The 22,139-nt window shown below is 43.4% G+C and overlaps 1 protein-coding gene across 5 annotated transcripts in view; it reads left to right on the top strand.

Annotated features, from left to right (window-relative positions):
* The first annotated feature begins 1 nt into the window (after window position 1).
* MYO9A (myosin IXA) overlaps window positions 2-22,139 on the top strand; it is a 304,154-nt gene continuing 282,016 nt past the window's right edge. For 3 of the 5 annotated variants that reach the window (XM_030814686.1, XM_003267171.4, XM_030814684.1), the window contains exon 1: window positions 287-704. The gene's annotated coding sequence lies outside the window, so the exon portion shown is untranslated. Of the gene's footprint in view, window positions 81-286; window positions 705-22,139 lie in introns of those variants that run through there. The other 2 variants (XM_030814685.1, XM_030814687.1) reach the window with 2 other exon arrangements.

Below are 22,139 nucleotides of genomic sequence, written 5' to 3'. Positions count from 1 at the left end.
AGAGGTTTCTTCCCCAACCTTGCGACATCCCTCTCCAGTACAGGGAGAATCTAAAGCTGAGTTCCTTGCTCTGCCGTAAGGTGAGGAAGAAAAATTTGGGCGGGGCCGCCTGGGGCGTAGGAAATGGGGCGTGTCCACGCAAGCGCACGCTGTACTCTCCAGTGGCGTCACGTGCGGGAGCGGGACAGGGCGGGGTCGACCCGTGCTGGCAGTAGGGGGCGTGGGAGGTAAGTGCGCGCGCGCCTGCTCGCCTGCAGCCGTGGAGTCGCGCGGGGCGGGGCCGCGTGCGCGGGGTCGGGGGCGCGCGACCGAAGCGGACAAGGGACGCGGCGGCGGTTGGCTGTGGCTGTTGAGGGAGTACAGGACAGCCAGGACCGCGACAGGCGGCGGCGGAGGCAGTAGTTGTACTGGCAGAGGCGGCCGCTGGCAGCAGTTGAGGCGGCGGTCCAACGCGTGCTCTCTGGGCGGGGTGCGGCGGGGGATGTGCCTGCCCAGGCCGGGCGGAGTCTCTCTGACAGGGCGGGGGATGCGCCGCGGCCGCTCGCCCGGACCCTGAGGCTGTTGGGCCCACCCTCCCGGAACCGTCCGACCCTCGGTGTCCTCGACCTCTTCTGCCATCTCCGGCCCGACCCTGGGGCGGAGGGTGGAAGGCAGCTTCCGTCGAAGAGGAGGGGGCTGCGGTGGCCACCGCGGCGGAGCCCGAGGTAAGACCCGCCCAAGCGCCCAGCGGCCCTACAGCCAGTCCTGGCCCACGTCTCAGCCTTGCTATTTGGCTCCGGTCGGGCCGCCCCGCCCCGTCCCAGCGGAGACGACCCGCGAGCGGCTCTGCGCCCAGCCTCCCAAACACCAGATCACGGCCCCGGATCCCCAGTAGACCCCACCCCCCGTATCTTCCATTGGCCGGGCACCATTCCGATCCTCCAGCCTCCCCGGAGATTCTGTCACGGTCCCCCCAACCCAGCAGACCCCATTAGTACCCCTCAGAGTCCCTTAGGACTCTTAGTGGAGCTTCCAGACTCCGTTACATCCTCCCTTGGGCTGACCTGATTACAGTTCTCAAAGTCTCGACCGCCTCCTAACCCATTGCGTCCCCCATCTGCCCCTCGCCCTACCCTTCTTAGTAGACCCCCTCCCACCTCGCTCATCACCAAGCCGACTAGCGCTAACCCTAGCCATCACGGCTTTCAGATAGCCGCTGTCACGGTGTTCTTACTCCCGGTAGATGTGGTGCAGCCCCTCTAGACACCGTCACAGACTTTGGCTTCTCTCCCACCACCGACTGTAGCCTCTCTCAACAGACCTCTCCTCAAGCAAACCTTGTTATCTTTCTCCTCAGTCGCGATCCTGTCTTTGGTTGAAAGGGCTTTGCCATGAAATCCTGAGGGAATATTTGCTTAGCCTAGTGTATTCCCTCCATTGTGGCTTAAGGGGACCGACCGAGACCCATGTTTGGAGGGGTTGGGCTGAAAAAAGCGGGAGGCAGAGTGAAGTTATGGAAGCATGGGGCCAGTTGTGTGTGTGCCATTATAAGGTCACAGAGCCTGCGCCTCGTCTTGTCTGTTCTGTGTAGAACGTGTGAGGTTGTCCAGCTCTGACGTTTTAGGGACCTCTGTAAGGATTAAATCACGTTGCACTAGTGGATATAACTATGTCGTCTTGTAGTATTACTTCACCTCCTTGTCGATTGCTGCAGTTACTAGAACTGTTTCTTATTTTTATTTTTAAAGGATACTAGGGGACTTTTTTGGATTCACTGTTTTTGGATTTGCTAGAAAAATAAGATTTGTAGCTTTCCTTAATCCCTGAATGCTTCAATGTCGATTTAATAATAAACTTCTGTTGCCTGGTGCTGCTGCCTTGCTTCTCCAAGAAGCAAGTACAGAAATCATGCAGTGTTCACTGAGGTCATTACCAACAACAGCCTTCTCAATAGCAGTAAAATGTTGAATAAAATGTTTGTAGAAGTTGAGCTCCTGAGTTGTCAAGAAAGAAATGTTGCATCAAATGATCAGTACGTAATTTTAATATTGGTATAAAGATGAAATATAAAGAGGTCTTTGTAGTCATGCACACACACACAGTAAAAAATGTTAAAGTAACAGAAGGAGAAAATACATTAAAATTATAGATAATAACTAGACGTAAAAGCCAAAAGTTTCGGAAGAGTAATGTAGTAAAAAAATTTCTGTTCCGCCTTCGTTCTCCAGCCACCCATTTTTTCTCTTTAGAGGCAACCACTATTTCCAGCTTCATGTATATCCTTTCTGTGATATTTCCAATATATAAACCTACACATTTATATTTTTAAGACACTGTATACAAATGGTTTCATACTTTACATTCTATACATAGCCTGTTTTTTTCACTTAATACTACATCCTAGAGATCATTTATTAACAATACATATGGAAGTGCCTCATTTACTGGCTGGATAGTATTCCATTTTTGTGGACTGGAGGTTATTTTTGGTGTTATGCTTTTACCAAAAATGTTACATGCTTTTCTTTTAAATGTGTCTGCTGTTATATGTATGTTTAATTTTGTGATTTGAAAAAAATTCCTGATGATTCTTTTATGTTGAACCTACAGAAAGGATGTAACTAAATTTCTCATTGAACCTCTGAGCTTCCACAGTGTGACTAACTGATGATGATTATAATATTAAATTATCGAAGGATTTTAAAGCAGGGGACTGGAATGGTCAGATTTGCATTTTAAAAAGGTCATTCTGGCTGCAGTGAATTGAAGAGTAGAATAAGGCTAAAGGCCAGGAATATTAGGGTTATCCAGGCAAATGGTGAGACTGGATCTGAACTTGGATATTGGGAGTTGAGTTGGTGATTTTATTGTATTTGGGGTTGCGGAGAAGTTGCATAGAGGATAAAATCTAGGTTTCTGGCTTGTGCCTTTCACTGAGGTGGGGATTCCTGTGAAGGAGTGGGATTTTATTTTTATTTTGTCAAGGAGGAGGGATAGAGGGGTTAATTTGTGACATGTTCAGTTTAGGTGACTGTAGTTCTGTCAGATGTAGATGACCATTAGGCAGTTGGATTTGTGGCTGAAGCTCAGTATCAGGTTCTGGGTTGATAGTAGTAGATTTTGGAGGCAAAATCATACAGAAGGGAGGAGAAAAGGTTTTAGGATGGAAACCCAACATTTAAATTACAGGTAGCGTTGAATATTTAAATTAGTAAATTACGTGATTAAGTTCCTTAAAAAAATCTTATTCTGGTTTAAGCATTAACAGTGAGATTCACTATCTAATATATGAATTTTTAACAGTTATTTTCCCTTAGTTATTTTAGTAGTATATAGTTCCTGAGGGAAATTGGATAAACTTAGATTTTTTTTTTTTTAACAAGTACCTCAATAGAAGTTAGCAATGTAAACTCCCATCTTTCCTAATCATTGGGATTATACTATGTGGAAGTTTGTTCAGTCTTTAATAATTGCAGAGAAATGTAGGAGGTTTGAAAATATGGTTTGCCAAGAATATCAAGGTTTTTAGTTGGAGTGATTTTTGGTTATATTAACTCAGTTTGAAATAAATATTAGTCAAAGACTTTTCAGACATTTTAAAAACCACAATATTGACTTAATGTATTGATTCCTACATCTAGAACTGCTGTCTAGAGTGCTTGCCTTTGCTCTAGACCCCTGTAAAAGCACTGCCTAATGGATATCACCACCTTGATTCACATTTCACAAACACTTCAATCCAAACATTTAGGAAACAAAACTCCTCCTGCCTCTTTTCCCCCCAAAAACAGTGGAGAGAGAGCCGGGAGACAGAAACTGCATCAAAATTCTTCCTCCCGATTTCCTACCTTGATTGATGGCACCACTCTTTCCTCATGAAACCTTCGGGAACCTGGGAAGTGCCCTCCGCTTCACTCTGTACTTCACTGCCAACATCAGTCTGTCACTGCTTTGTACACTTTCCCTCATGATATTTCAGGTCATTCCTTATTACTTTTTGTTGCCTCTATCTTATTTTAACTCAAAATATCTGTTTCTTGGGCTTCTGTAATGCTGAGTGGTCTTCTTGCCTTCTGTCTTCTGCCTCTTGTCATGCCCTCCAGTTTATTCTCTTGACTGCTATTGGAGTAAGTATTCTAAAATGCTCTTTTAGTCATGCTCTTTCACTTGCAGGGAGGAGACTCAAGTTACCTTAAGTAGTGAAGTGCTTATTGATGGGAACCATACACAAGGGAACCCAGGAAAAGTTAAACAACTTGCTCTCAAGAAAAACAAGAACCTAATAAAACTGCTCTCAAGAAGAACAAGAACCTAATAAAGCTGGAGATTTCACTCCAGTGCTCCATTGTTAACTTGTCCTAGATACCCTTTCTTTCTTCTCCAGTTTTTCCCCCGTGTCGTAGCTTCCATTTATTCCTAATTTCTGCTCCTTATAACTACTGTGTGACCCCCCCATGCCAACATCTTGCCTCCTGGCTGCAATTGTTTTAACTTCAGCTCCTGTTGCTAACCTCTTCCTTTTCCCTAGGATTTTCTGGTTTGAATTCCCAAGAAACAATTTCTTTGGCTCAGCTCTTTTTCTCATTGATTGCTAACAAGTCTGTGTACTTAGGTTATGTCACCACTCTTGGCCATTTATTGTTGGCTGTGTGTTTGTATGTATATATGGGTATCGGGAAAAATCGTAATGGTGGAAAGTATGGGACAGTGTGCAGGCTAATTTACTGCAAAATGGGGTTGTGAGCATGGCCCACACCATAATTTTGACATGTATAGTAGAGATAAAAATCAAATCATGTCCTTTCCTATTGAACAATCTTCAAAAAAGCTGTCTCATTGTTTTCAGGATAGAGTTTAAACTGTAGCATGGCATGTGTATGAGATCATTCATGATCTAACTCTTAATTCTCTAGCCTTTCTTCACTTGCTGTCTTCCTTACGTACTTTAATCCACTCTTACTGACTTTAGGCTTCCTCTCAGGTAATGTGCTTTCTCTCTTGTCTTTTACATTTGATGTGCTATTTCCCTGATTTCCACTTTCCCCTTTCTTTGCTTGGCTAATTTCTGTTTGACCTTTAGGATTCAGTTCAGATGTATATTCTTCGGGAAGCTTTCCTTTACCCCTTTCAGATTAAGTTAGATACCATTCTTATGTGCTCCTGTAGCACATAGTAATTACTTCTATCATAGTCCTCTAATGAAATAGCTTAATTACTTATCTGTTTTCTTCACTAGGGTTTGACTATTTTGGTAAGAGGGATGATATCAGTGCTCTTTAGTGAGACAAATTTTTAGATTGAGCATTTTAAAAAATATAAGTTAAAAAAAATAGGGTCTCACTGTGTTGCCCAGACTGGTCTTAAACTCCTGGACTAGAGCCATCCTCCCGCCTCAGTCTTTGAAAGTGCTAGGATTACAGGCTGAGCCACCATGCCCAGCCTAAAAATATAAGACTTTATAAATTATAAAATATACAAAAAGTACACAGCTGGTAAATATATAGCTCAGTGAATTTTCACTAAGAACATACCAGTGTAACCAACATCTACATCAAGATACAGAATATCACTAGAACTCTACAAGCTGCCTCATGCCTTCTTCTAGTCACTAATCCAGCTCATAGAGGATTTAATTTACATGGGAAACCCTTTAACATAGGTTTCTGTACCTATTTTATGTGTATCTTTAGACATACAAGGAGTATAGGTATTGGAATTTTGATCCTGTAGAAAGAACATAGATAATTTATGTTATAGAAACAATTGTGGCATAGTTTCATACAATAGACAAGTTCAAAATAACATAATACTACTAAGGTTTATTTGTGAGATGTTATATTTAGGTAGGTGTTCTTGTTTATACATTTAATATGATTTTGGAGTGGCAGAAAATAATATGATAGAACAAAGTATATTTGCTGAAAACGGCCTATGAATTATGAGTGGTAAATATGCTTAGGATAGGTATAGTAAACATGTAAAGCACTTTCCAAATAGTGTTAGGCCTCTGGGTTTTAATGTGAATTATGTTGCTGGCATATTTTGGCAGGGGGGTCATCCAGCGGGCAACTGAAGTGTAATTTTACATGTACAGTGAGGAATGGACTAGCTGTCCTGTCATAGACAGCTGGCTTGCTAAAAATTGTGTTTTTTTTTTTTTTTTTTTTTTTTACAATTAGCAATAATTTTGGAGCGTACTTTTTTTTCAGTTTTGATTTTTCTTAAACTGTAAGATTGTGTAGCTCTTTGAATATATAACTATATTCTTTTAAATATTCTTTTTCCTTAGATAGGCTTTTATATCTGTGAATCTTAAATCCATTAAGTGGAGAGAATATGGATTCTCAAACCTAGATTTCTAACAGACCTGGATTCAAGTTCTAGCCTTATAACTTTTGAACTGTCATTTATGGGCAAGTCAGTTAACATTTGAGAGCTTGTCAGAATTTTCATCTCTCAAATGGGGATAATTGGGAGGCAGAGGTGGAGGCAGGAGGATCAGTTGAGCCTAAGAGTTTGAGACCAGCCTGGGCAACATAGGAGACCTTGTCTCTACAAAAATGACAAAATTGTTATTAAATAGCTGAGTGTGGTGGCATTCACCTATGGTCCCAGCTACTTGGGAGGCTGAGGTGGCAGGATTGCTTGAGCCTGGGAAGTTGAGGCTGCATGATCTGTAATCATGCCATTGTACTCCAGGCTGGGCAACAGAGTGAGACCCTGCCTCAAAAAAAAAAAAAAAACTGGGGGTAATATTTGCCTCATAAGATTATCATTGGAGTTAAAAAAATTTTTATGTAAAGCACCAAGCATATAGCAGGTACTCAATAAGTCTTCCTTTTCCCTCTTGAATACGTCTATTTCCTGTTTTATTTATTCTTCTTTTTTTTTTTAAGACAGTCTCACTCTGTCACCCAGGCTGGAGTGCAGTGGTGTGATCTCGGCTCCCTGCAACCTCTGCCTCCTGGGTTCAAGTGATTCTCGTGCCTCAGCTTCCCAAGTAGTTGGGACTACAGGTGCACGCCACCATGCCCGGCTAATTTTTGTATTTTTAGTAGAGACAGGATTTCACCATATTGACCAAGCTGGTCTTGCACTCCTGACCTCAAGCGATCCGCCTGCCTTGGCCTCCCAAAGTGCTGGGATTATAGGTGTGAGCCACTGCACCCAGCCTATTTCTTGTTATGTTTAAATATGAAATCAATAATTTTTTTTTTTTTTTTTGAGACGGAGTCTCGCTCTGTTGCCCAGGCTGGAGTGCAGGGGTGCGATCTCAGCTCACTGCAAGCTCTGCCTTCCGGTTTCATGCCAGTCTCCTACCTCAGCCTCCCGAGTAGCTGGGACTACAGGCGCCTGCCACCACGCCTGGCTAATTTTTTGTATTTTTAGTAGAGATGGGGTTTCACCATGTTAGCCAGGATGGTCTCGATCTCCTGACCTTGTGATCCGCCCGCTTCGGCCTCCCAAAGTGCTGGGATTACAGGCGTGAGCCACCACACCCGGCCGAAATCAAGAATTTTAAGAATTTCACTGTGTGGCTTTTAGAATAAATGGCTAATCAAAGTTTGTTGCTAAAAGAAGCAGATATTAGGACAATCTGTCTATTAGTTGTCTTTCAAGTGTGATTTTTTCAGTTAAAATATTTCTTGTGGCATTGGGGCATTTAAAAAAAAATTTGAAAAAATACTGCAAAGAAATGCTTCTCTTGATGTCTTAGCATATAAGATTAATGGATTTTAGAATGTATTTGATTCAGTGTGAGTTATCATAACAAAATGTTTCTGTTTGTCAATGACAAACATTCCTTAAATAATTGACAGATTTTGGTACTATTGGTGTTTGTAGTGTGTAAGTATTTGTTTGAAATCTGTTTACTTTTATTGATGAGATGATTGTGGGCTGAGTAATCTGTGGAATTTTCTTTTTTTTTTTTTTTTTTTTGAGACAGACTCTTGCTCTGTCTCCCAGGCTGGAGTGCAATGGTGCAATTTCGGCTCACTGCAACCTCCGGCTCCTGGGTTCAAGTGATTCTCCTGCCTCAGCCTCCCAAGTAGCTGGGATTACAGGTGCCTGTCACCGTGCCCAGCTAATTTTTGTATTTTTAGTAGAGATGGGGTTTTGCCATGTTGGCCAGGAAGGTCTTCAACTGCTGACCTCAGGTAATCTACCTGCCTTGGCCTCCCAAAGTGCTGGGATTACAGGCGTGAGCCACCACACCCGGCCTGGAATTTCCTTTTTGTTTTTTTCTTGAGACAGTGTCTCACTGTATTGCCCAGGCTGGACTCAAGCTCCTGGGCTCAAGCAGTCCTCCTACTTCAACCTCCTGAGTAGCTGGTACTACAGATGTGTGCCACTAAGCTGCCTGGCTAGATTTTTTTTTTTTTTTAATGTAAGGGAGAAAGTTCTTAGGTGACTGTGTGGAGATGTTTATAAACGATTTTTAGATTTTTTTTTTTTTGCCTTATTTATTTATTTTTTTGTGAGACAGAGTCTTGCTGTGTTTCCCAGGCTGGAGTACAGTGGTGCGATCTTGGCTCACTGCAGCCTCCGCTTTCCAGGTTCAAGTGATTCTTGATTCTTGTGCCTCAGCCTCCCAAGTAGCTGGGATTACAGGTGTGTGCCATCACACTCGGCTAATTTTTGTATTTTTAATAGAGACAGGGTTTCACCGTATTGGCCAGACTGGTCTCGAACTCCTGACCTCAAGCCGTCCGCCTGCCTTGGCCTCCCAAAATGCTGGGATTACAGGCGTGAGCCACTGCACCCGACCAATATTTTTGTCTTATTTTGCTTTTGCAACTCTATTTTGTTTTAGTTCTCTTTCTTCCCTCCCCTACTGTTTTATAATAAAGATCTTAAAGAAATAGAAAAGTTGGAAGGGAACACTAATATGTCTACCAACTAGATTCAAAAGATAGCATTATGCCATCCATATTTGCTTTATTGTTCCCTATGTGATTGTCTGTGTGGGTGTGTGTGTGTGTGTGTGTGTGTGTGTGTATTTTTTTTTTTAGAGGGAGCCTTGCTCTGTCACCCAGGCTGGAGTGCAGTGGCATGATCTTGGCTCACTGCAAGCTCCACCTCCCGGATTGACACCATTCTCCTGCCTTAGCCTCTGGAGTAGCTGGGACTACAGGCGCCTGCCACCACGCCTGGCTAATTTTTTGTATTTTTAGTAGAGATGGCGTTTCACTGTGTTAGCCAGGATGATCTCGATCTCCTGACCTCATGATCTGCCTGCCTTGGCCTCCCAGAATGCTGGGATTACAGGCATGAGCCACTGCACCCGGCTGTGATTGTATATATTTTTGCAGAACCTTTTGAAAGTAAGTTGCGGCTGGGTGCCGTGACTCATATCTGTAACCCCAGCACTTTGGAAAGCCAAGGCAGGTGGATCACCTGAGGTCAGGAGTTTGAGACCAGCCTGGCCAACATGGTGAAACCCTGTCTTTACTAAAAATACAAAAACTAGCAGGGCGTGGTGGTGGGTGCTTGTAATCCCAGCTATTCGGGAGGCTGAGGCAGGAGAATCACTTCAACCCGGGAGGTGGAGGTTGTGGTGAGCCAAGATTGCACCATTGCCCTCCAGCCTGGTTGACAAGAGCGAAACTCTGTCTCAAAAAAAAAAAAAAAATAAAAAATAAAAAAAAGCTGCATGTATTGTGACAAGTTTACTGCAAAATGCTTGGTATATATTTTCTAAGAAATACATATTTTTCATATCACCAGTGTGCTATTACCAACACCTAAGAAAAATAATACCCTAATTTAATATTGAATTTATATTTGAATTTTCCCAACTGTCCTGAAAAATGTTTTTTTTCAAGAGAACTCAGTTAAGTTTTTGCATTTCATTTGATTATCTCTTTTTAGTCTCTCAATGTAGGAAGTTCCTTCCCACATTTCTCTTCCCTATGACATTGAAATGTCTTTGAAGAGACCAATCATCTTGTAGAATGGCCTGTTTTCTGGAGTTTTCTGATTGTTTCTTGGATTGTTTAACTTGTTCTTCTGGTGCTTGTATATCCTGTAAACTGGAAGTTATGTTGTAAAGGATTGAATAGATTCATATTAAAAAGTTTTGGCAAGAACACTTCGTAGGTGATGTTGTATATCATGTTGTGTATTATGGGAGGCACATAATGTCAGCTGTCCTGCTATCAGTGATGTAAGTTTGATAGGTTTAAGGTGGTGTTTGCTTATGTCTCCATTTTAAAAGTAAATTTTTTCTCCCGTTATGTACAATAATCTGTGGGACTGATACTTTAGTACCATATAAATATTCCATTTCTCAGTATTCTTTCTCTAATAATTTTAGCATCTTTTTTGATCGTTAGGTATTTAATTAAGGATTGCAAAATGGCGATTTTTCTAATTCTGTAATTCTTTTTCATTTATTAGTTATTCAGTTAATAAGAGCTTTGTAACCTTTATCAACTGGGAGTGAACAACAGTTCCTATTAAAAGAGAACAGTAAATGCTTAATTTTTTCCTTAATTTTTAGAGGGAGGATTTGTGTAATAGTCATCTACAATAGTAGCAAATGAGGTTTTTAATGGTCTCATGACTTTTGTTGTATTATAGTCATTTGCAGACATTGTTTTTGTTTTGATGCTCAAATTGTCTCAAATAAGGGCAGTGGGAGCTTCTTCAAACAGGTTCCTGAATTATTTTTTCCTGAACCCATTAGTCTTTGAATGATTCCTTACTCTTGGGTACACGATATCTTGGCTCACCATGGACTTTTCCTGCTTTAGACTTGGAATCAGCAATTTCTCCAAGAAGCTTGGTCTTCTTACAGTGGAGGATTGTATTTATTTATATATTTATTCAATTAAAATTTTTTTTTGGAGAGGAGAGGCAAAGTCCTGCTCTGTCGCCCAGGCTGGAGTGCAGTGGCACGGTCTTGGCTCACTGCAACCTCTGCCTCCGGGGTTCAAGCAATTCTCCTGCCTCAGCCTCCGGAGTAGCTGGGATTACAGGTGCGTGCCACCATACTTCGCTAATTTTTGTATTTTTAGTAGAGACAGGGTTTCACCGTGTTGACCAGGCTGGTCTGGGACTCCTGACCTCAGGTGATCTGCCTGCCTCAGCCTCCCAAAGTGCTAGGATTACAGGCATGCGTCACTACACCCTGCCGAGATTGTATTTAGAAACCAGTATTTAGATGCTAAGTATGCTCCTTGTTATTGGGCTGTCATTGAGACTCTGACAGGAGGGAGTAAAAAGCATGTTATCATCTTGATAATTCTTACTCAAATTTAACATTATAGGTTTCTTCCTTCTCTTCTCCCTAGTCTTCTTCCTCCTCCTCCTTTTAGTTTGTTAAATTATTTTTATTTTAATCTCCTTTATGTTGAAAATCATAGTTTTTATTAACATTGGTGTATGTTTTTTCTAAGTATTTATAAAATAGTTTCAAAAATAAATGAAAGTACTCAGTGAGACTCAAAATTTCTTTGCATTTCTTTTTGTCCTTAGACTGTATCCTACTAAGAATGTACCTATTGTAAGTAGTACTATGTTCAAAAGTCACTTGAAATAATGATTTTCTCAGTTTGATTGTTACCAGTTTGATATGCAGTTAGGTCTACTTATTTTATTTTAGGATTTGCTTAGTTAGGTCTACTTATTTTATTTTAGGATTTGCTTTTCCTGTTTTTAGACTTAATTTGGCTGGGTGCTGTGGCTCACGCCTGTAATCCCAGCACTTTGGGAGCCTAAGGTGGGAGGTTTGCTTGAACCCAGGAGGTTGAGGCTGCAGTGAGTGACCTGTGATTGCGCTGCTGCAGTCCAACCTGGGTGACAGAGTGAAACCCTATTTCAAAAAAATAATAAAAAAAAAAACCCTTGATTTTATTCTTTGAATATGTAAAGCACTTACATAGTTCAGAAAGAGAAACCATATAAAAAAAGGATTATTATTTTCTTTGTTTTTAGAGATGAGATCTTGCTCTGTCACCCAGGCTGGAGTGATAGAGCAAGTGCAGTGGCACAGTCATACATCACTGCAGCCTTGAACTCTTGGGTTCAAGCCATCCTCCTGCCTTAGCCTTCTGAGTAGCTAATACTATAGGCGCGTGCCACTGTGCCTTGCTAATTATTTTTTTAAATTACATCTTATTTTAGTAGGGATGGGGTCCTGCTATGTTGCCCAGGCTGGTTTTGAACTGGCCTCAAACAGTCCTCCTGCCTCAGCCTCCCAAAGTGCTGAGATTACAGGCATGAGTCATTGTGCCTGGCCAGGAATCTCATTTTCATCCCCATCTTTTTCATCCTGTTTTCTCATTCCTCGATACGTAACCATTTTTGTAAGTCTTTGATTAATCATCCTATTTTTCTTTCAAAAATAAAATATATGTATTCTCTTTTCATATGCTAAAGGTAGCATACCATATATTCTGTTCTGTACCTTTTCTTTTTTTCCACTTACTATATGCTGGAGAGGACTTTGTATTGGTACATAAGATGTTTCTCATTCTTTTTTACGGAGACACAATAGTCTATTATACGGATGTACTATAGTTTTATTCAGTGAGTTTGGTTCTGAAGGATATTTATGTTTAATCTTTTGAACTATATATAAGTAATACATATTGAATAAATTGATTAAGAAATAAAGCTTTCCCAGCCGGGGGTGGTGGCTTATGCCTGTAATCCCAGCACTTTGGGAGGCCGAGGCAGGTGGATCACCCGAGGTGGAGAGTTCAAGACCAGCCTGACCAACATGGAGAAACCCCATCTCTACTAAAAATACAAAATTAGCCGGGCGTGGTGGCACATGCCTGTAATCCCAGCTACTAGGGAGGCTGAGGCAGGAGAATCGCTTCAACCTGGGAGGCGGAGGTTGCGGTGAGCCAAGATCGTGCCATTGCACTCCAGCCTGGGCAACAAGAGGGAAACTCTGTCTCAAAAAAAAAAAAAAAAACGCCTCTGCCCGGCTGCCCCGTCTGGGAAGTGAGGAGCGCCTCTGCCTGGCCGCCCCTTCTGGGACGTGAGGAGCGCCTCTGCCCGGCTGCCCTGTCTGGGAGGTGAGGAGCGCCTCTGCCCGGCCGCCCTGTCTGGGAGGTGAGGAGCGCCTCTGCCCGGCCGCCCCGTCTGGGAAGAGGAAGTGAGGAGCACCTCTGCCCGGCCGCCCCGTCTGGGAAGAGGAAGTGAGGAGCGCCTCTGCCCAGCCGCCCCGTCTGGGAAGAGGAAGTGAGGAGTGTCTCTGCCCGGCCGCCCCATCTGGGAAGAAGTGAGGAGCGCCTCTGCCCGGCCGCCCCGGATAGGAAGTGAGGAGCGCCTCTGCCTGGCCGCCCCGTCTGGGAAGTGAGGAGCGCCTCTGCACGGCCGACCCATCTGGGAAGTGAGGAGCACCTCTGCCCGGCCGCCCCTTCTGGGATGTGAGGAGCGCCTCTGCCCGGCCGCCCCGTCTGGATGTGAGGAGCGCCTCTGCCCGGCCGCCCCTTCTGGATGTGAGGAGCGCCTCTGCCCGGCCGCCCCGTCTGGGATGTGAGGAGCGCCTCTGCCCGGCCGCCCCGTCTGGGATGTGAGGAGCGCCTCTGCCCGGCCGCCCCTTCTGGGATGTGAGGAGCGCCTCTGCCCGGCCGCCCCGTCTGGGATGTGAGGAGCGCCTCTGCCCGGCCGCCCCGTCTGGGAAGTGAGGAGCGCCTCTGCCCGGCCGCCCCGTCTGGGAAGTGAGGAGCGCCTCTGCGCGGCCGTCCCGTCTGGGAAGTGAGGAGCGCCTCTGCCCGGCCGCCCCTTCTGGGATGTGAGGAGCGCCTCTGCCCGGCCGCCCCGTCTGGGAAGTGAGGAGCGCCTCTGCACGGCCACCCACCGTCTGGGAAGTGAGGAGCGCCTCTGCGTGGCCGCCCCTTCTGGGATGTGAGGAGCGCCTCTGCCCGGCCGCCCGTTCTGGGATGTGAGGTGCGCTTCTGCCCGGCCGCCCCGTCTGGGAAGTGAGGAGCGCCTCTGCGCGCCCGCCCCGTCTGGGAAGTGAGGAGCGCCTCTGCCTGGCCGCCCCTTCTGGGATGTGAGGTGCGCCTCTGCCTGGCCGCCCCTTCTGGGATGTGAGGTGCGCCTCTGCCCGGCCGCCCCGTCTGGGAAGTGAGGAGCGCCTCTGCCCGGCCACCCATCGTCTGGGATGTGAGGAGTGCCTCTGCCCGGCCACCCTGTCCGGGAAGTGAGGAGCCCCTCTGCCCGGCCGCCACGCCGTCTAGGAAGTGAGGAGCGTCTCTACCCGGCTGCCCCGTCTGGGAAGTGAGGAGCACCTCTGCCTGACTGCCCTGTCTCGGATGTGGGGAGTGCCTCTGCCCGGCCGCCCCGTCTGGGAGGTCTACCACAGAGGCCAGAAGCAATGTGGAGGCTGGACGTGGTGGCTCACGCCTGTAGTCCCAGTACTCTGGGAGGCCGAGGCAGGTTGATCACTTGAGGTTAGGAGTTCGAGACCAGCCTGGCCAACATGGTGAAACATATGAAAAATACAACAGACAAACCAACCAACCAACCCAGTGACAACAAAACAGGTCTACCCTGGAGTCATACTCTAATTTTTTCTATTTTCCTCCCTTTCTGATCCTTTATCCCACTTTCTTTTTCTTCCTCTTCCTTCTCCTTCTTCTTTGTCAGATAGAGGATTGAGTTATTATCATTGATCCATACAAAGTCCCTCTCTCATTTATTTTCTTTAATTCCCACCCCCCATTTCTATTCCCCGTCTTTCCATGTGCAGCCTTCCTAATATGTTTGATATACATCTTTTTGTTTGTATGTACTTTTAGAAAATGTTTATTGTTTTGTGTGCAAAAAAAAAAAATAAAGGTCAAGACAACAGTCCAACATAAAAATAAATAAATAAATAAATTCTTTGGGGAAAAAAAAAGCTTTCCCAGCATTTCAGGAGGCTGAGGCAGTAAGATTGCTTGAGGCCAGCAGTTTGAAACCATCTTGGGCAACATAATGAGACCCTGTCTCTACAAAAACAAACAAAAAAACTAGCCAAACTATAGGTGTGTGCCTGTGGTCCTAGCTACTGGGAAGGCTAGGTGTGGTGTGTGCCTGTGGTCCTAGCTACTGGGAAGGCTGACATGGGAGGATCACTTGAGCCCAGGAGTTCGAGGTTACAGTGCGCCATGATGATCATGCCACAGTAGTAGTCCAGCAGCCTGGGCAATAGAGCAAGACCCTGGCTCTTAAAAGAGAAAAAAGGAAAAAGAAAAAAGTGTTTTTCCCAAGTAACTGAGAAGGAGCTGATTTTTTCCAGAAGAGTCTTGTAGCTTTCAGAGGTATCTTTGTTCTGTTTTGTTGTTGTTGAGATAATTTTAGGAAAAAAACAGTAGATACGTTTTGGTATGGTGCCTAAGTCTGAAGGGACAGGAGATGATTTGCCTGCTTTATTTCACTGTTTCCTGACTCCTTGAATCGTTAGAACTAAAAAAAAGCCCATGTCTTGGATGTTTTCATGTAAGGATACATTGTATCTTCACTGGGTTTTCCCCAAAATTCCCCTCTTATGTACATCTTATGTACCATTTCCCCTTAACTTTAACCTTTGTTCTTTCTCTTTTTTTGTCTTAAATCTCAGATTATGTATAGGATTCTAAGCATTTAATGTACAGCTTCTTACAGTATAGTAGGGCAGAACAGATGTATCCTATGAATGAAGAGAAAGAGATCAGGAAAATGCTAAAGGCGGAGGGAAGAGTCCGTTGGGATATAAAGAATTCAGTCTCTGGGCTTGTAGAATGAGAATTGGTTTAGGGAATCATTCAGATCTAAATTGTCTTTTACTCTATTATTATAATCAGAATGGAAGTTGTTTCATTTATTGATCAAAATATTTGAGCATCTACCATGACCAACTTCCTGATGTGTAGGCACTGTGGAGGATACAGAACATTTTGTAATTATGATAGCTTTTAAAAAATGCACACTAGGTACCAGACTTATATTATCATATATTAAATTACCATACTAGTTATATGCAGTTGTTATTTTTCATTTTCATTCATATACTGATGCTCCCTGACTTACAATGGGTTTACATCCTGATAAACCCATTGTAAGTTGAAAATACCATAAGTCGAAAATGCATTTATTACACCTAACCTACTGAATATAATAGCTTAGCTTAGCCTTCCTTAAATGTGCTCAGAACACATTAGCCTACAGTTCGACAGAATCATCTGGCAACACAGTATACTATTGAGGATCAGTTGTTTACCCTTGTGAGAGCTGCTGCTTTCTGCTGCTGCCCAGCATTATGAGAAAGTATCGTACTGCATATTGCTAGCCTGGGAAAAGATAAAAATTCAAAATTTGAAGTATGGTTTCTACTGAATGCATATCGATTTTGCACTGTGCTGAAGTTGAAAAAATTGTAAGCTGAACCGTCATAAGTTGTGGACCATCTGTATACAAGAGAAGGCATAAAATGTTCAGTTTAAGGGAAATAATAAAGTGAATATTAGTGTTGTCATTGCCCAGGTCAACAAACCAGAAGTGCTTCCCTCCAACCTTACCATCCTTGTCAACATATCCCCCTCAGTGGAGGTAGCTATTATCCTGACCTTTGTGACTGTTTTTTGCTTTGCTTCATAATTTTAAGTCCTAGCTATACATCCTTAAACAATATAGTTTTCCTTGTTTTTGAACTTCATGTGCATATAATAATACTGTGTGTACATTATGTAATCTAAAAAATTAGTTCAGTATTTGTGAAATTCTTCTGCTTCTGCTGCTTCTGTTTCTTCTTCTGCTTCTGTTTCTTCTGCTTCTGTTTCTTCTTCTGCTTCTTCTGTTGCTTCTTCTGCTTCTTCTGTTGCTTCTGCTTCCACTGCTTCTGCTTCTGCTGCTTCTGCGCTGCTTCTGCTGCTGCTGCTTCTGCTTCTGCTGCTTGCTGCTGCTTCTGCTGCTGCTGCTTCTGCTTCTGCTGCTGCTTGCTGCTGCTTCTGCTTCTTCTGCTGCTTCTGCTTCTGCTGCTGCTTGCTGCTGCTTCTGCTGCTTCTACTTCTGCTGCTGCTTCTGCTTCTGCTGCTGTTGCTTCTGCTTGCTGCTGCTTCTGCTTCTGCTGCTGCTTCTGCTTCTGCTGCTGCTTCTGCTGCTTCTGCTTCTGCCTCTGCTGCTGCTGCTGCTTCTGCTTCTGCTGCTGCTGCTGCTTCTGCTTGCTGCTGCTTCTGCTGCTGCTTCTGCTTGCTGCTGCTTCTGCTTGCTGCTGCTGCTGCTTTTTTTTTTTCTTGAGACTTAGTCTTACTCTGCCACCCAGGCTGGAGTGCAGTGGTGCAATCTTGGCTCACTGCAACCTCCGCCTGCCAGGCCCAAGTGATTCTCCTTCCTCAGCCGAGGAGAATCACCTGAACCCAGGAGATGGAGGTTGCAGTGAACCGAGATCGCACCACTGCACTCCAGCCTGGGTGACAGAGTGAGATTCCATCTCAAAAAACAAACAAACAACAAAAAAAACCACCATATATAATTTGAATTTATCTGTAGATTCTTCTGGATTTTCTATATATACAATCATGTCATACGCAAATAATGACAATTTTGTCTCTTGTTTCTAATCCTTATACCTTTTATTTTTTTCCTGCTTTCCTTTGCTGCCTGAGATCTCCATCATAATATTGATAGGACTTTATAGGGCCATCTTTGTCTTGTTTCTCATCTCAAGGGAAAAATGTCCAACCTTTTCTCATTAAGCATGGTGTAGGCTTTGTAGATACCTTTTATCGAATCAAGGAAGCTTCTGTTTTTCATTTGCCAAGACTCCATTAGAGATGTTTATAACTACTGAATTTTCTTGGATTTTTTTGAGATGTGGTTGATTGTATTGATTGGCTTTCTGATATATCTGTTATTTCTGGATTCAGAGTCCAGAGTGCTCACCATTACACCATGGAACCATCTAATCTGTTATTTCTGATGTTAGTTTTTATCCCTTTTTCCATTCCTGATCCTTTGCTTTTTTTTGAGATTGAGTCTTGCTCTGTCATCCAGGCTGGAGGGCTGGAGTGCAGTGGCTCGATCTCGGCTCACTGCAGCCTCAGCCTCCTGGGTTCAAGCAGTTCTCCTGTCTCAGCCTCCTGAGTAGCTGGGACTACAGACGCACGCCACCATGCCCGGCCAATTTTTATATTTTTAGTAGAGTCAGGGTTTCACCATATTGGTCAGGCTGGTCTCAAAACTCCTGGCCTCAGGTGATCCACCCGCCTTGGCCTCCCAAAATTCTGGGATTATAGGCATGAGCCACCGCGCCCAGCCTTGATTTTTTTTTTTTTTTCTTTTTTTGAGACAAGGTCTCGCTGTTGCCTAGGCTGGATTGCAGTGGTGTGACCGCGGCTGGCTGCAGTCTTGACCTTCCAGGCTGGAGTGATTCTACTACCTCAGGATCCTGAGTAGCTGGGACTATAGGTGTGTGTCACTAGACCTGGCTAATTTTTTTTTTTCGAGACCGGGTCTTGCTCTATTGCCCAGCATCTTGGCTCATTGCCAACCTCTGCCTCCCAGGTTCAAGCGATTCTCATGACTCAGCCTCCTGAGTAGCTGAGACCCCAGGTGTGCACCACCACACCTAGCTGACTTTTGTATTTTTTAGTAGAGATGAGGTTTTACCACGTTGGCCAGACTGGTCTGGAACTTCTGGCCTCAGTTGATCTGTCTGCCTCAGCCTCCTAAATTGCTGGATTACAGGTGTGAGTCCCTGCCCCTGGCCTGGACCTGGCTACTTTTTGAAAGTTTTTGTAGAGATGAGGTCTTGGCTGTGTTGCCAGGGTTGATCTCGAACTTCTGGGCTCAAATGATCTTTCTGCCTCAGCTTCCCAGTATTGGAATTACAGGTGTAAGCTACTGTGTCTGGCTTCTTTTTCTTTTTAATTTCTTAATTATTTTTGCCAGAGGTTTGCCAATTTATAGTTTTTTTTTTTTTTAAATACAACTTCTGGCTTTGATGGCCTTTACTATTTTGTTTTCTCTCTACTTATCACTTCTTTGTTTTTGTCATTTCTTTTCTAACCAATATATGAACACAGCAGTTTGTTTTGTTTTGTTTTGTTTTTGAATGGTGGGTCTCATTATATTGCCCAGGCTGGTCTTGAACTCCTGGGCTCAAGTAACCCTCCTACCTCAGCCTCCTGGCTAGCTGGGGCTATAGGTGTGTGGCACCACACACACCTGATCACTTCTGTTATTTCCTTCCTACTTTCTTCAGGTTTATTTTGCTATTCTTTTTTATCTTCTGAATAGATAGCTCTCTAATTTTTTTTTCCTATTGTACTTATTTAGGGTTATACATTTCCCCATGACGTATTGCTTTAATTGCATCTCACAAATTTTGAAATGTACTTTTGTTATTTATTTCAAAATATTTTTCATTTACTGGTCACATATATTATTTAGGAGTATATTTAAAAATTTCCAAATATGTGACAATTTTTAGTATGTTAGTTATCTATTGTTGCATAACCAGTTAAGCCCAAAACTTAGTGGCTTATTATCCTTTACAGTTTCGGTGGGTTAGGAATTCAGGAGTGGTTAAACTTGGCATTTCTGCCTTAGTTCCTTTCCATGTGGGTTTTTCCATGCAACTTTTTAACTGTTGTCAGGGCATGGTCAGTGGAATTCCTGAGAGACAGAGCATACCAGATAGAAGCCATGTTGCCATTTATGACCTAGCCTTATTTCTGCATTCTGGTGATCCAGAGTTACAGAGCTCCATTCATGTTTGAGGAGGAGGCAGCACAGGGAAAAGTGTCAAGTCACATTGTAAAAGTATATGTGGGATGGGATATGTACTGGTGTGGCCATCTTTGAAAAATACATTTGTTATGCCCACTCATCTTTTTTATACTGATTTCTATTTAATTGTTTTCAGAGGAAATGATCTTATAGTTTCAGTGGTCTTTCTTTTTCTGTTTCTTCTTTTTTTAAAAAAAATTTTAATTTAATTTAATTTATTTATTTTTGAGATGGAATCTCGCTCTGTCGCCAGGCTGGAGTGCAGTGGTGTGATCTCGGCTCACCGCAACCTCCGTCTCCTGGGTTCAAGCGATTCTCCTGCCTCAGCCTCCTGAGTAGCTGGGACTACAGGCACACACCACCATGCCCAGCTCGTTTTTGTATCTTTAGTAGAGACACGGGGTTACACCATGTTGGCCAGGATGGTCTTGATCTCTTGATCTCATGATCTGCCCATCTTGGCCTCCCAGTTTTTAAATATTTTTGTTTCACCATCTCAGTCTCTCTTTTTCTGGATCTCCAGTTTATATACAGGCATACTTCTGATATATTTAGGTTCAGTTTCAGACCACTGCAATAAAGCAAATATTGTAATAAAGTGAATATTGCAATAGAGCAAGTCACATGAAACTTTTGTTTTCCCATTGCATATAAGACTTATGTTTATACTGTACTATAGTCTATTTAAAGTGTGTAATAGCACCATGTCTACACAAAATATACACATTGATTAAAAAATACTTTATTAAAAAAATGCTAACGGTCATTGGTCATCTGAGCCTTCATTGAATTGTAATCTTTTTGCTGGTGGAGGTTCTTTACTTCATGGTGGTGGCTGCTGACTAATCAGGATAGTGGTTGCTGAAAGTTGGAGTGGATGTGGCAATTTCTTGAAATAAGACAATGACGTTTGCTGTATCAGTGGACTATTCCTTTAATGAAAGATTTGTCTGTAGCATGCAGTGCTGTTTGATAGCATTTTACGCACAATATAACTTTTTTCAAAATTGAAGTCAGTCTTCTCAAACCCTGCAGCTGCTTTATCAACTAAGTTGATGCAATATTATACATACTTTGTTGTCATTTCAACAGTGTTCTCAGCATCTTCACAAGGAGTAGATTCTATCTCAGGAAACCACTTTCTTTGGTCATCAGTAAGAAGCAGCTTATCATCTGTTCATGTTTTATCGTGAGATTGCTGCAGTTCAGTCATATCTTTAGGCTCCATTTTAAATTCTAGTTATTTTTGTTTCCACCACATCTGCAATTCCTTCTTCCACTGAAGTCTTGAACCCATCAAAGTCATCCATGAGGCTTGAGATCAACCTCTTCCAAACTCCTGTTAATGTTATGTTGACCTCTTCCCATAAGTCATGAATGTTCTTAATGGCATCCAGAAAGATGAATTCTTTACAGAAGGTTTTACATTTACCTTGCCCAGATCCATCAGGGGAATCACTATCTATGGCAGCTAAAGCCTCATGAAATATTTTAAATAATAAGACTTGAAAGTTGAAATTACTCTTTGATCCATGGGCTGCAGAGTGGATGTTGTGTTAACAGGTGGGAAAACCTTAATCTCCTTGTACATCTTTATCAGAGCCCTTGGGTAACTAGGTGCATTGTCAATAAGCAGTAGTATTTTGAAGGAATCGTATTTTTCTGAGCAGTAGGTCTCAACGGTGGGCTTAAAACATTCAGTAAACCTTACTGTCAACAGATGTGTTGTCATTCAGGCTTTGTTTTTCCATTTAGAGAGCACAGGCAAAGTAGATTTAGTGTAATTTTGTTGTTGTTCCCTGAGACAGGGTCTCACTGTTGCCCAGGCTGGAGTGCAGTGGTATGATCTCAACTCATGGCAGCCTCTGCCTCCCGGGTTCAGGTGATTGTCCCACCTCAGCTTCCTGAGTATCTGGGACTACAGGCTTGCACCACCGTGCCCAGCTAATTTTTTTTTTTTTTTTTTTTTTTTTTTTGAGACAGTCTTGCTCTGTCACTCAGGTTGGAGAGTATAGTGGCGCGATCTCGGCTCACTGCAACCTCCGCCTCCTGGGTTCAAATGATTCTCCTGCCTCAGCCTCTCAAGTAGTTGGGATTACAGGCACCCACCACCATGCCCAGCTAATATTTGCATTTTTAGTAGAGATGGGGTTTCTCCAAGTTGGCCAGGTTGATCTGAAACTCTTGACCTCAGGTGATCTACCCAACTTAATTTTTGTATTTTTTGTAAAGACGGGGTTTCACCATGTTGGCCAGGCTGGTCTTGAACTCCTGACCTCAGATGATCTGCTTGCCTCAGCCTCCCAAAGTGCTGGGATTACAGGCGTGAACCACCACATCTGGCCTCGATTTAGCGTTAATTCTCAAGAGCCCTAGGATTTTCAGAATGGTCAATGAGCTTGGTTTCAGCTTAGTCATTAGCTGCCTTAGCCCCTAGCAGGAGAGGC

This window comes from Nomascus leucogenys, chromosome 6, assembly GCF_006542625.1.
Source record: "Nomascus leucogenys isolate Asia chromosome 6, Asia_NLE_v1, whole genome shotgun sequence".
In the NCBI taxonomy this organism is placed as follows: domain Eukaryota; kingdom Metazoa; phylum Chordata; class Mammalia; order Primates; family Hylobatidae; genus Nomascus; species Nomascus leucogenys.
This window is presented reverse-complemented; position numbering and strand designations above follow the sequence as displayed.